The sequence below is a fragment of the Peromyscus maniculatus genome, chromosome 22, assembly GCF_049852395.1.
Source record: "Peromyscus maniculatus bairdii isolate BWxNUB_F1_BW_parent chromosome 22, HU_Pman_BW_mat_3.1, whole genome shotgun sequence".
Lineage (NCBI taxonomy): Eukaryota > Metazoa > Chordata > Mammalia > Rodentia > Cricetidae > Peromyscus > Peromyscus maniculatus.
In genome coordinates this window covers 12,186,939-12,201,468 of record NC_134873.1, presented here as the reverse complement: position 1 = coordinate 12,201,468, position 14,530 = coordinate 12,186,939, and the positions used below count along the sequence as shown (strand labels likewise).

The window sequence follows — 14,530 nt, the reverse complement described above, 5'->3', positions numbered from 1 at the left end:
ATGAAACAAGTTTTTTGCTTATTAAAATATAAAGCATATAACAGGTATACCACATAATCCTACAGGTCAAGCAGTTATAGAAAGATAAAACAGAACTCTAAAGGATATCCTAAATAAACAGAAAGGTGTAACAAAGACCCAGAGAAATAGATCACATAATGCTCTATTAACTTTGAATTTTTAATTTTCTCATTGCTAATGAGAAAGGAATAACAGCTGCAGAGAGACATTGGATAATAGAAAAAAAAAACCTTCAGCTTTTCAGCTGGGCGCTAAGTGGATTTTCAGATCATGTCCGGTGGCTCCGAGGATTAAAACAGAGAACATGGCGGCCCAGAGGGAATGGAACCTGATGGTGTTATCGAGAGCAACTGGAATGAAGTCGTTGCTAACTTTGATGATATGAATTTAAAGGAGTCTCTTCTTCGAGGCATCTATGCTTATGGTTTTGAGAAGCTATCAGCTATTCAGGAAAAAGCTATTATTCCTTGTTTTAAAGGGTATGATGTGATTGCTCAAGCTCAGTCAGGTACTGGCAAGACAGCCACATTTGCTATTTACATCCTGCAACAGTTGGAGATTGAGTTCAAGGAGACCCAAGCACTAGCTTTAGCTGACTATGCTTTCTTGCGCTCTCTCTCTCTTTCTCTGTCTCTCTCTTTCTCTCTCTCTCTCTCTCTCTCTCTCTCTCTCTCTCTCTCTCTCTCTGGATTCATACCTCGGACACTAGGTGGCTGTTTTGAAATTTCCTTGGATTTCTATTGTTCTATGCAGATTTGGTAAGTCATAACATATCAGATATTTTAAAGGAAACTATTTAAAAGAGAAAATTTTTCCACATTTAAAATATGGGTTTTATGTGTACATTGGAAGAAAATTGGGTTTTTTTTTTTTTTTGAAATTTTAGGCAGTCTGACAATGGAACAACTATATGAGAAGATTAGTATTGTTGGAATTATGCAGTTTATCACTATGCTTATCCTCATTTTACTATTTAAAAAGATAGTCAATTTAAGTGCCAGGATGACAGCTTTAGAAAAACTTGTTAAACCTGTAAAAATTCAGACAGAAGAAATTAACAGTGAAGTTGTTTCAAGTTTGGATCATAAGGTTACAGAAAGAAAGCCTGTTTTCACACAGTCACCCTTAATTTATCCTGTAACTGTACAGCAGTTGCCTGATCAAATGACTACACAAAATATTTGGGCTCCAATTGAAATGTTGAATTTACGAAGGTTTAAGGACACAATAGTATATTATGGTATGCATTCCCCATATGTAAAGCAAATGTTAAACTCTTGGTCAACATATAATAGGATTGTACCACAGGACTGGTGGGAGCTGGCACAAACTGTTCTGGAACCCAGCCAGAGGTTACAGTGGCTAACTTGGTTCAAAGATGAAGCTAAAAACATAGAAAAACAATGGAGGGATAAAGGAATACAAGTTTGCCAGGATCAGCTTATTGGAGAAGGCCAATATGCTTCAGTACAAACACAATGTTTATATGCTGTCCAAACCCTAATTTTATGTCGAACGGCAGCCTTGAATGCATGGGACAGAGTTGAGGAACCAGGAAAAAAGACTGAGTCATTTACAAAGTTTATGCAAGGCCCAAAAGAATCTTTCACAGATTTTTTTTTACAAAGACTGGCTTCAGCAGTAAAGAGAATGGTATCGGATTCAGAAGCTTGTAAGATAATAATTGAATCTTTGGCCTTTGTGAATGGGAATGCAGCATGCAAAAGAATAATCAGGCTGTTAAAGGCAAGATCTGCACCTTTGGAAGACTGGCTTAGAGACACAATGTTGAGGCTCATGAGCATGATGATATGTGGGTAGGAGAAGCAATTTCAAAAGGTTTGAGGAGTGTTAGATGTTTTGGATGTGGAAAGCAAGGACATTTGAAAAGGGACTGTAAACAGGTCATTCCTAGAAACAATGTTTCTTCAAGGAACAATAGCAACAGAATGCCTCTTCCTTCTGGAGTATGCAGAAGATGTGGTGAGGGAAAACACTGGACCAACAAATGTAGATCAACAAAGGACAGACAGGGTAATCCTTTGCCTCAGTCTTTGTGAAACTCCCAGAGGGGCCTCATGCAGGCCCTCATAGCAAATCCAGTTCAAACCTTTTCTGCAGGAGTAGAGGAAACCCCTGCTCAGAATGATTAAATAACCAAATGCCTATTGGAATAAATCATGCTGGTCAGGATGATGAAACAGAGAGAATAGAAAATTCAGGAGAAAACATAAAGAAAAAATTTTGGCAAACTTCTATTAATGAACAAAGACCAAAATTAACGATAAAAATAAATGCTGTTTTGTTGTCTGGTCTGGTAGACACAGGTGCGGACGTTACCATAATTGTACCAGAATTTTGGCATCCAACTTGGCCTCTTCAGGAGGTAAACATTCAACTGTTAGGAATTGGGACATTATCTCAGGTGAAACAGAGTGTGAGATGGCTCGAATGTATAGGCCCAGAAGGACAGCGAGGAAAATTAAAACCATATGTGGCTAACATAACTTTGAACCTGTGGGGTTGAGACTTGTTGCAACAATGGAATACTCAGATTAACATCCCTCCAATCTCAGAAAAAAATCATAAACTAGCACATGTTACTGAGAGAAATATTAGAAGATATTGTTCTAATGAGTGGTCACCAGCCATCCATATTATACAAGAACAGGGCACAACAACTGATGATCTTCCAAAGACACCAACAGCTCTACCTTTAAAATGGTTAACAGACAAGCCTGTATGGGTCCAGCAATGGCCTTTAACAACAGAGAAACTCCAGGCTTTAGAAGAGCTGGTAGAAGAACAGTTAAATGCTCAGCATATTGAAGAATTGACCAGGCCTTGGAATTCTCCTGTATTTGTTATTAAAAAGAAATCTGGTAAATGGAGAAAGGTAACAGACCTTAGAGCAATTAACAAAGTAACTCAGCTAATGGGCTCTCTACAATCTGGGATTCCTTTGCCTATTCTGTTACCAAAAGGATGGCCTCTCATAGTTATTGATTTAAAAGACTGTTTCTTTTCAATGCCCTTACAAGAAAAAGACAGAGAAAGATTTGCTTTCACAGTGCCTACTTATAATAATTCTCAACCAGTTAAAAGATTTCAATGGAGGGTTTCCCCCACAGGGAATGTTGAATAGCCCAACTCTGTGCCAATATTTTGTACAACAGCCATTGGAAGTGATACATAAAAAATTTCCTAAATCTATCATTTATCATTATATGGATGATATTTTACTAGCTGACTCAAATGCAGATACTTTAGAAATAATGTTTGAAGAAGTAAAGAAAATTTTGCCTTGCTGGGGATTATAAATTGCTCCTGAAAAGATACAAAGAGGAGATTCTATTAATAATTTAGGATATAAAATAGAGCTACAAAAAATTAGACCCCAAAAGGTGCAAATTAGGAGAGATAGACTACAGACTCTTAATGACTTTCAAAGATTATTTGGAGATATTTCTCATCTACGAACTATTGTTGGGGTAAAAAATGATGAACTGACTAATTTGTTCAAAACCTTAGAAGGTGACAAGGACTTAAATAGTCCAAGAGAATTATCACCTGAAGCTGAGAAAGAATTGGCCTTGGTAGAAAAGAAAGTACATGAAGGGCACGTGGATTGTATTGATCCAAAGCTGGATTGCATTTTGGTTATTTTACCTTCTAGTCATTCTCCTACTGGATTATTAATGCAGAGGGAAGATATTATATTGGAATGGATATTTTTACCAAATAAACCAAATAAAAAATTAAAAACTTATGGGGAAAAAAAATCTCTGACTTGATTTGGAAAGGAAAATTGAGACTTTGTCAATTAGCAGGAATAGACCCAGCAGAAATTGTTGTACCTTTAACTAAGGAGGACATTGAAAAATTATGGACAGAAAGTGAACCTTGGCAAAGAGCTTGCAGTAATTTTTTGGGAGAGATTAACAGCAATTATCCCAAAAGCGATAGAATTGTTGTTATAAAGAGAGCTGATTGGATCTTGCCTCGAATTGTATGGGAAAAACCCATATCTGGAGTTCGTACATTTTATACAGATGCCAACAAAGAAGGAAAGGCAGGTTACAAATCAGAAAATTTAAGTAAAGTGGTTTGAAGTCCGTATAATTCAGTTCAAAAATCAGAATTGTATGCTATTCTGTTGGTATTAATGGATTTTTCAGGACCTCTCAACATAGTAACTGACTCTCATTATGCTGAAAGAGTGGTATTACATATTGAGACTGCAGAATTTATCCATGATGCTTCAAAATTAACTTCACTATTTTTTCAATTACAAGATACAATCAGGAAAAGGAGTCATCCTTTATATATAACTTACATTCGATTCCATACTGGTCTGCCAGGTACTCTAGCACAAGGCAATGATAAAATTGATAAATTATTGATAGGAAATGTGCTGGAGGCCTCAGAATTTCATAAAAAAAACATCATGTCAATAGTAAAGGTTTAAAAAAGGATTTTTCTATAATCTGGTGACAAGCCAAAGAAATAGTAAAGAAATGTCCTACTTGTTCCTTCTACAATCAAACACCATTACCAGCAGGATGTAACCCAAAGGGTACTCAGAGGAATGAAATCTGGCAGATGGACGTGTTTCACTTTGCAGAATTTGGAAAATTGAAATATGTACACCACACCATTGATACTTATTCAGGATTTCAATGGGCAACTGCTTTGAGTTCTGAAAAAGCTGATTCTGTAATCAATCATTTGCTAGAAATTATGGCCATCATGGGTATACCTACACAAATCAAAACTGACAATGCTCCATCATATATCTGTGTTAAAATGAAACAGTTTTTTGCTTATTATAATATAAAGCATATTACAGGTATACCACATAATCTTACAGGTCAAGCAGTTATAGAAAGATCAAATAGATCTCTAAAGGATATGCTAAATAAACAGAAAGGGGTAACAAAACCCCCCAGAAATAGACTGCATAATTCTCTATTAACTTTGAATTTTCTCAATGCCAATGAGAAAGGAACAACAGCTGCAGAGAGACATTGGATAATAGAAAAAACTACAGAATTAAATCAGCCTATATACTTTAAGGATGTGCTGACCTCAGAATGGAAATCAGGGTATGTATTACGTTGGGGACGAGGTTTTGCTTTTGTTTCTACAGAAGAAGATAGGTTGTGGGTATCATCAAAATTGATAAAGGTTCAATTTTAACAAGAGACGTTATAGTTCATCAACCAGCATGAGCATCCAATTTAAACTAACTTGTACCAGTAACACGTGCCTTTTCATTTAATCAGATAATAACTTGCCAAAAAGGAATATCCCCAAAATTAGTCTTGGGGAAAGGTTTTTGTTTTTGTCTTTTAGGAGAATGAAGGTTAAGGAATCTGAAGAACACAAGACAAATGAGATAACTGAAGAAAAGGGACAAATCATCTATCCCAAGAAGCAGAGTGAAACCAAATATGAGTACATATTATCTAAAAAATTTTATGTCTTCCTAAATGTTTGTTTTTGCTTTTCTTTAAAGATTTAACATTATTGGTCTTCTAATAGTCCCAGTTCAATTAAAATTTAAAGCTGTCTTTGGAGTTGGAGAATGGCTCTCTCCTTCTTTAAACTCAAGCATGTTGTTAAATGGAAAATGCAAACTCCCTGTATCATGCCAGAATAAAAGAGCCATCTTCTGCTATGGGACAGGACAAAAGCCAAATTAATTAAGGGACTATTCTAATACTAATCTCAACTCTTTGATTCTATTCTGATTCTTTAAACTTTTCTTAAAGTATGAATTTTATATCAAAATTTACAAGAATAATATATAGATATATATACATTTTAAACTTTGTTAAGATATGAATGGTCGCCAGGCGGTGGTGGCTCACGCCTTTAATCCCAGCACTTGGGAGGCAGAGGCACTTGGATCTCTGTGAGTTCGAGGCCAGCCTGGTCTACAGAGTGAGTTCCAGGAAAGGCGCAAAGCTACACAAAGAAACCCTGTCTCGTATAAAATAATAAAAAAAAAAAAGATATGAATGGTCATATAGAGTACTAACTAATTCTAGAAAAAAGGCTTCAATTAGCTACATATATATATCTTTGTGTTCGAGTCTCTTATCAGTTTTCTGCAGGAAATCATGGCTAGGCCTAACATCAACTGGAGTCTCCAGGAAGAAGATGGGGCCCCTCAACAACAATTCCACGTGGACAATAATAATATCATTAATCTGACAAACATCATCTACAGATCAGCTTTGAACTACAAGGTGCTCAGAGCAATTTTGAGGTGACTAGCTGGGATGATCCAGTCTCAAAGACTACTTGAATAAGGACTTGAGATAAACCCTGAACTTTGGCATTATACACAGACTGGATAATGAAGGATATAGTTACCTTTCCTAGAATTTGACAATTAACCTAAAATTTTTGTTTCAGGATAAAGATAACTTCACCCATACCCAGCAGGAAGCAATTTTAAGAATACAATGCCCACATTCCCAAAGAGGTTGTGTGGGGTGGGTGGTTTTTTGGTCCTTTTAATGTGTTTTGGGTCTGGGATAATTTTCATTGTTTAGGAGGGTTGGTTTACAAGTTATTTTCAAGGGTTAGGAAAAAAGGCTAAGCAAAGGAGATTAGATTTAAGGTTCTTGTTTAAAAAGAAAGAAAGAGGGAGTCGATTCAAGATGGCAGAGACAAGCAGACGCGGGTAGGCCTGTGGCGGCGGCCCGCGGAGGTGAACGGGCCCGGCGGCAACAGCCGACCAGGACATTTAGACCCGGTGGCAGCTGGCGGAGACATTCAGGCCCAGCGGCGGCCCACAGAGGTGGACAGGCCCTGTGGCGAAGATGAGTAGACGGAGGTGGACAGCCCGGCACCGGCGGCCAACAGAGACATTCAGGCTCGGCAGTGGCCCACAGAAATAGACAGGACACGCGGCAGAGACAGGCGGACGCAGGTCGGCGTCCCGCAGAGGTGGACGGGCCCGGTGGCAGCGGCCCACAGGGACATACAGGCCCAGCGGCGACCTGCGGAGACATACAGGCCCCGTGGCGGCCCGCAGAGGTGGATGGGCCCGGCAGAAGTGACAAGCAGAGGTGGGTAGGCCCGTGGTGGCGGCCGGCAGAGATATACAGGCCTGTTGGCCGCCCACAGAGGCAGACGGACCCAGCGGCAGCTGACAGGGACATACAGGCCCGGCGGCGGAGACAGGTGGACGCAGGTGGGCCTGTGGCGGCGGGCCACAGGGGTGGACAGGACTGGGGACGGAGAGGGGCGGACGCAGCTTGGAGCAGGACGCCCCTGGCCCCAACACCTGGGGAAGAGGCTATCTCTGTGGGTCAGAACCAGGGCGAGTCTGGACACTCTGTCTGGGGACAACCCAGGGCCCAACTGCTGATCCTGTGAAACCCAACAACTTGGAGGTGTTAGTGAGACTACCCTGCTCAGCTGAAACCCATCTGGGAGAGGATTCAGATGCCTACAGTTTGAAGTCTGAAGAAACAAGATCAGCTGAGGAGTTGACAAATGAACAAAACGTGACCTGGGAACACAGAAGAAGGCGCTACCCAGCCACTAAACCAGATCACCAGAATCATAAGTATATACTTCACCGACTGAAATCAGCTGTCCCTGAAGAAACAGCCCAATAGCACCAATTTAACCAAGAACCCCTACTAAACCAAGACTAAAAATTAGAACAAGAGAGGCACTCTCAAACACAGACATCACCTGCACCACACAGAGGAAGAGATGAGTAGACGCCAGTGCAAAAATACAGGCAACAACATAAAGACCAAGAAGCTTATAGAACACCGAATAGGCTGGATCCAAAAAAAAGTCCCCTCGCCACATAATAATCAAAACACTAAACACACAGAACAAAGAAAAAATATTAAGAGCCGCAAAGGAAAAAGACCAAGTAACATATAAAGGTAAACCCATCAGAATAACACCAGACTACTCAATAGAGACTATGAAAGCTAGAAGATCATGGACAAATCTCATGCAGACACTAAGAGACCACGGATGCCAACCCAGACTATTATACCCAGCAAAACTCTTAATCACCATAGGCGGAGTAAACAAAATATTCCAGGATAAAACCAGATTTAATCAATACCTATCTACAAACCCAGCCCTACAGAAAGCACTAGAAGGGAAAATTCAACCCAAAGAAGCTAAACACATCCATGAAAAATCAAGCAATAGATAATCCCACACCAACATACACCACAGAAGGACAACACAACACAACCACAAAAAATAACAGGAATTAACAATCACTGGTCATTAATATCCATCAATATCAATAGTCTCAACTCACCTATACCTGGCAATCTCTGAGCAGGCTTCAGATTTTGACAGTTGATGAAAGATACGACAAGCATTAATGTGTGGGTGAAAAGCTTGGTGAAATTCTGAGTGAAGTTTTAGTTAAAGTTGGTTGAACTTGGGATTGACTGGGAGGCCAAAGATTTAAAAAGCAGAAGATTCTCTCAAGACACAAGTTGTGTGATAATAGTGTGTTTTGTGTGTGTGTGAATGACAATTTGTAAATGTTGAATTCTAGGTTTCGACAATCATTGTCAGTGCAAATCAAGCTGATGTTGAGAAAGATGCCTCACAAGCACAGGCTGGAGGCTGGGGGCTAGATGGTTTTGAGGAAGAGGTCTTGGTGGACTCTTTCATGGAGCAAAGGGAAGCAATGCCTTCTGGGAAGTGAGTTAAGTTTTAATCTAGTCTTTAAGATTAGAAGTCGAAAACAAAAATATTAAGGAAAGGAAAACCTAATTGATCTTTGAAGTATTGTTATGTGGAATTGAGTGGGACTTTTGAGGCTTTTCTTCCAGAGAACAGGAACTTGGTTGTCAGGCCTATATTAGGCCTAAACCTTGGTGCCATGTAGTTGTACTTAAATCATTTCAATGGAAAGTGTCTTAGTGATTGGAACTTCTAGTGCAGTTTGGAGTTCTTCCATTTGAAAAATGTGATATTTGCATGGGATTGTTTGAATTTTGTTTTCTAGTCCCTCCCCATCACCACCCTCATAGTCTGAAGGTAGATTTTTCTTTCGATAAAGGAACAAAAAAAGTGAACATCTTGTTTGTAAATGGGTATCTAGTAGTTAGTGGTAAACTTGAAATGGTAGAATTCTTTAAAGCCTAATTCTAGGTAGCCTTAAGAAAATGTATCTTAATTATTTTTGAACCTGTATTCACCTTGTTTTTTTCAAATATCTTAAGTTATATTTTCTCTTTCAGAGCTGCTTCTTATTTGGGGCTACTTTTTTTTTTTTAATTGAGGCGTAATTCATAAAAGGGTATATTGTTTTGATGAGACTTTTTACAACTGTGGCTGGATGTCTTTCTTTAGTCTTCCAAGAAGGGCCATTTTACTTTTTTAGAGTTACTTTTTAAAGTCATGAGATCAACAACTTGGACTACTATGCATGTAAGTGCTAATGCAAATTAAAGCCCAAGTTGACCTCCAGCAGCAGTTCATTCTATGTTGACAGTGAGAGAACACTATGCCTGTTAGGATACTGTTACTCGTGGACTGAAATGCTGAAGAAACCCCTCCCCCTAGTTTGTTTTTTGCAAAAATCAAGGTATATTCTAGGGTTTCCTGGTTGACCTCAACAGATAAACTGAGATGATAGTTTTAGTTCAGAATTGGTCTGAATGTAGATTTACAGTCTACGTGTACAGCTGGCTAAGTGAGATTGCTTTCACAGTTCTGCATGTATCCCATCGGCTCCCCATTAGTCACTGAACTCTTAAAACTGGTATTGTAACATTACCACAATGTTTTGCGCCAATTTTATAAACTTTACAGTGCAATATGTGTTCCTTTTCTGAGGCAAACCAAAGGTATATTTCTCAAGGTTCTGCTTCTATCAGCAGCGTTGATGGAGGATTTTTTATACATTTGTAATAGATAGAAATAAACCAGAAAAAAAAGAAGAAAAAAAAAGTGGTGGAGGAAAAGGTGAACACTGCAAGAATACTCAAAAAGGCTGAGAGTTGCAAACACCACGAATGGCTTTGCATAGTAAATGGAATAGAACAGCTCTGAAATATAGCTTACTTTTCCTGGTTTGGTCTGACAGAATGATTGAATGCTTTTGTACAAAAATCAGAGCCTTAAAAACAAGGATTTGGTGAGATTGTAAAATGGTGTGCCACTTTGGCAAAACAGTTTGGTGGTTGGTCAAAATGCAAAACATTGTTACTCTGTTACTCAACAATTCTACCCTTAGGAATATATCCTCAAACTACTGAAAATGTGCACCTATGAAACATGTACATGAAGGTTTACAGCAGTGTGTTGCTAATAGTAAAAAAGTTAAAACAACTCAAATAGCTATCAAATACTGGAGAGAAATAAAATGTGGCTTATCCATACAATAGAATATTATTAAGACATAAAAATGAATGAGAAACTGACAGATTAAATGACTTTGGTGAACCTTCATAATTTCATTTGTAGATCTTTCCATTTCTAATTTATAAATACATTTGGGGTTATAAATTATAAATGTACTGCCTCCTGTCAACATTGTATACTTCTATTTGATGATTTCTGTGTCAAACATTATATGGAAATGTTTCCAAGTATTTTCTGTATTAACTGTGAATGAATAGAACAAAATAAATTGCCTGTGATGGAAAAAAAAAAGAAAGAGAGAAAGAAAGAAAGAAAGAAAGAAAGAAAGAAAGAAAGAAAGAAAGAAAGAAAGAAAGAAAGAAAGAAAAGAAAAAGACAATTACTAGTTTTAAATACTTTACATTGTGTTGGTTTGTTTTATATTGTATACAAATTTGAAATTGATATTGTTAGAAAATGCTATATTTATATTTCTAATTGTATTTCTACCATTCATTTAACAATGTAATGCAATTTTCTGATCTTTGAACGTTATTACTACCAACTATTAGGATATAAAGAAATGAAAGTTAGTAGTTAGACATTACAATAGAACTTGTAGTCATATTAGATATGTTTTAAAAATTGAGCAGATATATTTTAGACAGATCATCTTCAAACCCTTCAGAGATATACAGAATATGGCATTTAAAATGTTTTAATAACTTAGAAATTTTTCTTTTTTTAGACATGTCGGCTCCTGACTGTACCAATGTACTTCAGAGAAAATATGGGCATTGAAGAAACTGCATATGGAGTTAACTTTCATTGTGACAAAAGTTAGCCACTGGACAATAAAGTATTCTCGAATCAACAGGACGAAATGAACAGATCGGACACGAAACAAAGGACTACTGATTCTTTCCAAAACAAGTGTGGTTATGGCTTTATCAAAAGGCATCTTCTGAGGCCAGGACAATATGGCCCCATCCCTGAAGTGGCCTTTGCAATCCAGAAAATGTACAGTGCCCTTTTCTTCAAAGGTAGCTGAACAGGCAGTGAGGTGATGGCTTCTGTTGTGCAATGGAACAGCAGTTGAACCAGTTATTTTTGAAGAGTAACTAAGCTCACGCCTCTCAATAGTAGACTGGCATTTAATAGAGGGATGTGGAGAAGAAGGGGATGCTGAGATGAAGCCATATATACACAGCCAAGAAGAATGGACAGCTGAATTAAAAAACCATCAACAATTTCCAGAATTTAAAATCCTGGATCATGACAGGACACCAGTTAAATTCAGGTGTTTCTGGTAAATGGACTGCTCTCACCCAATATGAGGTTGAACTGTTGACCTTGTATACATCCTACTTCACAAATGAGTCTGTCAGATACGCTAAGCTTATTAGCTGAAGATGATGCCCCAACACTGTGGAGAAACCTCAGGTGACTGTCCAGGCAGCTGGCTGTTTCTATCAACTCACAAATTTTTTGGAAGTTGCTTGCATGCATTTCCTGTTTTTATTTTTGTTAGCTAATATTATTTCCTTCTTGGATCTCTGAGGGAGTTGAAGATTAGTTAGTTATAGTTGAAGATTAGTTAGTTGTAGTTGAAGGTTAGTTAGTTATAGTTGAAGATTAATTAGGATAGAAAGTGAATTAGATACATTTTGGACTTACCAATATAGGATAGATAATGGAATTATTTTATCTGATTTGTCAAATAGAAATGGACTAGACATTGTTTAGGTATTTGTTACTTGTATATATTGTATATAGTTATTGTACTTTTGTATATAGTTTTTCTCATGTTAGTTATAATCTTTTGCTTTTCTTTCTTTTTATTAAAATAGAAAAGGGGAAATATGGTGGTATTTTATTTGTACTGAAATATGATTTTAATTGTATTTTAATAAATAAAGTTGCCCGGGGGTCAGAGCTATTAGAGCCATAGCAAGAGCGTGGTGGTGGTGGTGGTGGTGGTGGTGGTGGTGGTGGTGGTGGTGATGGTGTCACACTCTTTCAATCCCAGCACTTGGTGCAAGAGCTAGGTAAATCTCTGTGTGTTCAGGGATACAGCCAGCATTGGAGACATATGCCTTTAAGACCTGGAGGGCTGTACATATAGGCAGTGATGATGCAGTCACGTGTTTGGGTTTATAACCAATGAGAAGGCAGAACAGAAAGACTATGTAAAGACATACACACAGGAAGTAGGTCTCTTTTGGAGAGGTAGAAGCACCGCAGGAGCAAGGGTAAGGTTTTACCTCTGAGCTCTGACCTGTTGGCTTTCTCTTTTACATTGGTTCTGTGTTTCTTATTTAATTAAGATGGTTGGTTACATCTACATGGCCCCCACCAGAGAACTGGCTCAACAGATCTAAAAGGTAATTTTGGCTCTCGGGGATTATATGGGAGCAACTTGTCATGCATGCATTGGAGGAACAAATGTTCAAAATAAAATGCAGAAGTTGCAGGCTGAAGTCCCTCATATTGTTGTTGGTACACCAGGGACAGTGTTTGATATGCTAAATAGAAGATACCTTTCTCCAAAATGGATCAAAATGTTCATTTTGGATGAAGCAGATGAAATGTTGAGCCGAGGGTTTAAGGATCAAAACTATGAGATTTTCCAAAAATTAAATACAAGCGTTCAGGTTGTGTTGCTTTCTGCCACAATGCCAACTGATGTGTTGGAAGTAACCAAAAACTTCATGAGAGATCCAATTCAAATTCTGGTGAAGAAGGAAGAATTGACCCTGGAAGGAATCAAACAGTTTTATATTAATGTTGAACGAGAGGAGTGGAAGTTGGACACTCTGTGACTTGTATGAGACATTGACTATCACACAAGCAGTTATTTTTTTCAATACAAGACACAAGGTGGATTGGCTCACAGAGAAAATGCACGCCAGGGACTTCACAGTTTCTGCTCTGCATGGTGACATGGACCAGAAGGAAAGAGATGTCATCATGAGGGAATTCCGATCAGGGTCAAGCCATGTTCTCATCATTACTGACTTGTTGGCTCGTGGGGTTGATGTGCAACAAGTGTCCTTGGTTATATAAACTATGATCTACCTACCAATCGTGAAAACTATATTCACAGAATTGGCAGAGGGGGTCGATTTGGGAGGAAAGGTGTGGCTATAAACTTTGTTACTGAAGAAGACAAGAGGATTCTTTGTGACATTTAGACTTTCTACAATACTACAGTGGAGGAAATGCCCATGAATGTGGCTGACCTTATTTAATTCCTGGGATGTGATAGTTTGAATGCAGTGCTCGATGTTGCTGACTAGGCGATCACAACGTGCATTGTGCTTCTTTGAGAATATTTGAATCTTGTCTCAATGCTCATAACGGATCACAAATACAGATTCTGATAGCAAAGCTACTTTAGTCCTGAGCTCTTGTGAGGAAAGGCATTGGCTTTATCTTCTTTAGAGTTAAACTGTTGGGGTGGGTATAAAGATGGGGTCTGTAAAATCTTTTTTATTAGAAATTCATTTACTAGTTATATAGAAATGGTTGTATTAGATGTTCTCTATCATTTAATAATATACTTGTGGACTAAAAGATGTAAGTGTTGTATAAAATCAGCCAATTATGTAAAACTAGCATATTTGCCTTTATTGTGTTTGTCATTAGCCTGATTAGAAAGGCCTTTAAAAGTGATCTTTCTTTTTTAGAAGAATTTGAATGCATTTTGTTGGTATTGTATTTATTCAATAAAGTATTTAATTAGTGCTAAGTGTGAACTGGACCTGTTGCTAAGCCTCAGCAAGCAATCATATCCTAGGTAGGGTTAAACCCCCAATAAAATTGCCAAATTACACATGTCTTAATGAAGTTTGAATGTTAAATAAATTGTATATTCACTTTAAAAAAAAAAGAAAAAAACTTCAGAATTAAATTAGCCTATATACTTTAAAGATGTGCTGACCTCAGAATGGAAACCAGGATATGTGTTATGTTGGGGACGAAATTTTGCTTTTGTTTCTACAGGAGAAGATGAGCTGTGGATACCATCAAAGTTGATAAAGGTCCAATTTGAACAAGAGGGACCTCTTAATTAGAGGAGGTGATCGTTTATCAACCAGCATGACCATCCAATTTAAACTAATTTATACCACTAACAAACGTTTTCATTTAATCA

At 37.9% G+C, this 14,530-nt stretch overlaps 1 pseudogene; it reads left to right on the top strand.

The window, feature by feature from the left end:
- The first annotated feature begins 291 nt into the window (after positions 1-291).
- LOC102918826 (eukaryotic initiation factor 4A-II-like) lies at positions 292-14,132 on the top strand (annotated as a pseudogene).
- The last annotated feature ends 398 nt before the right edge of the window (positions 14,133-14,530 follow it).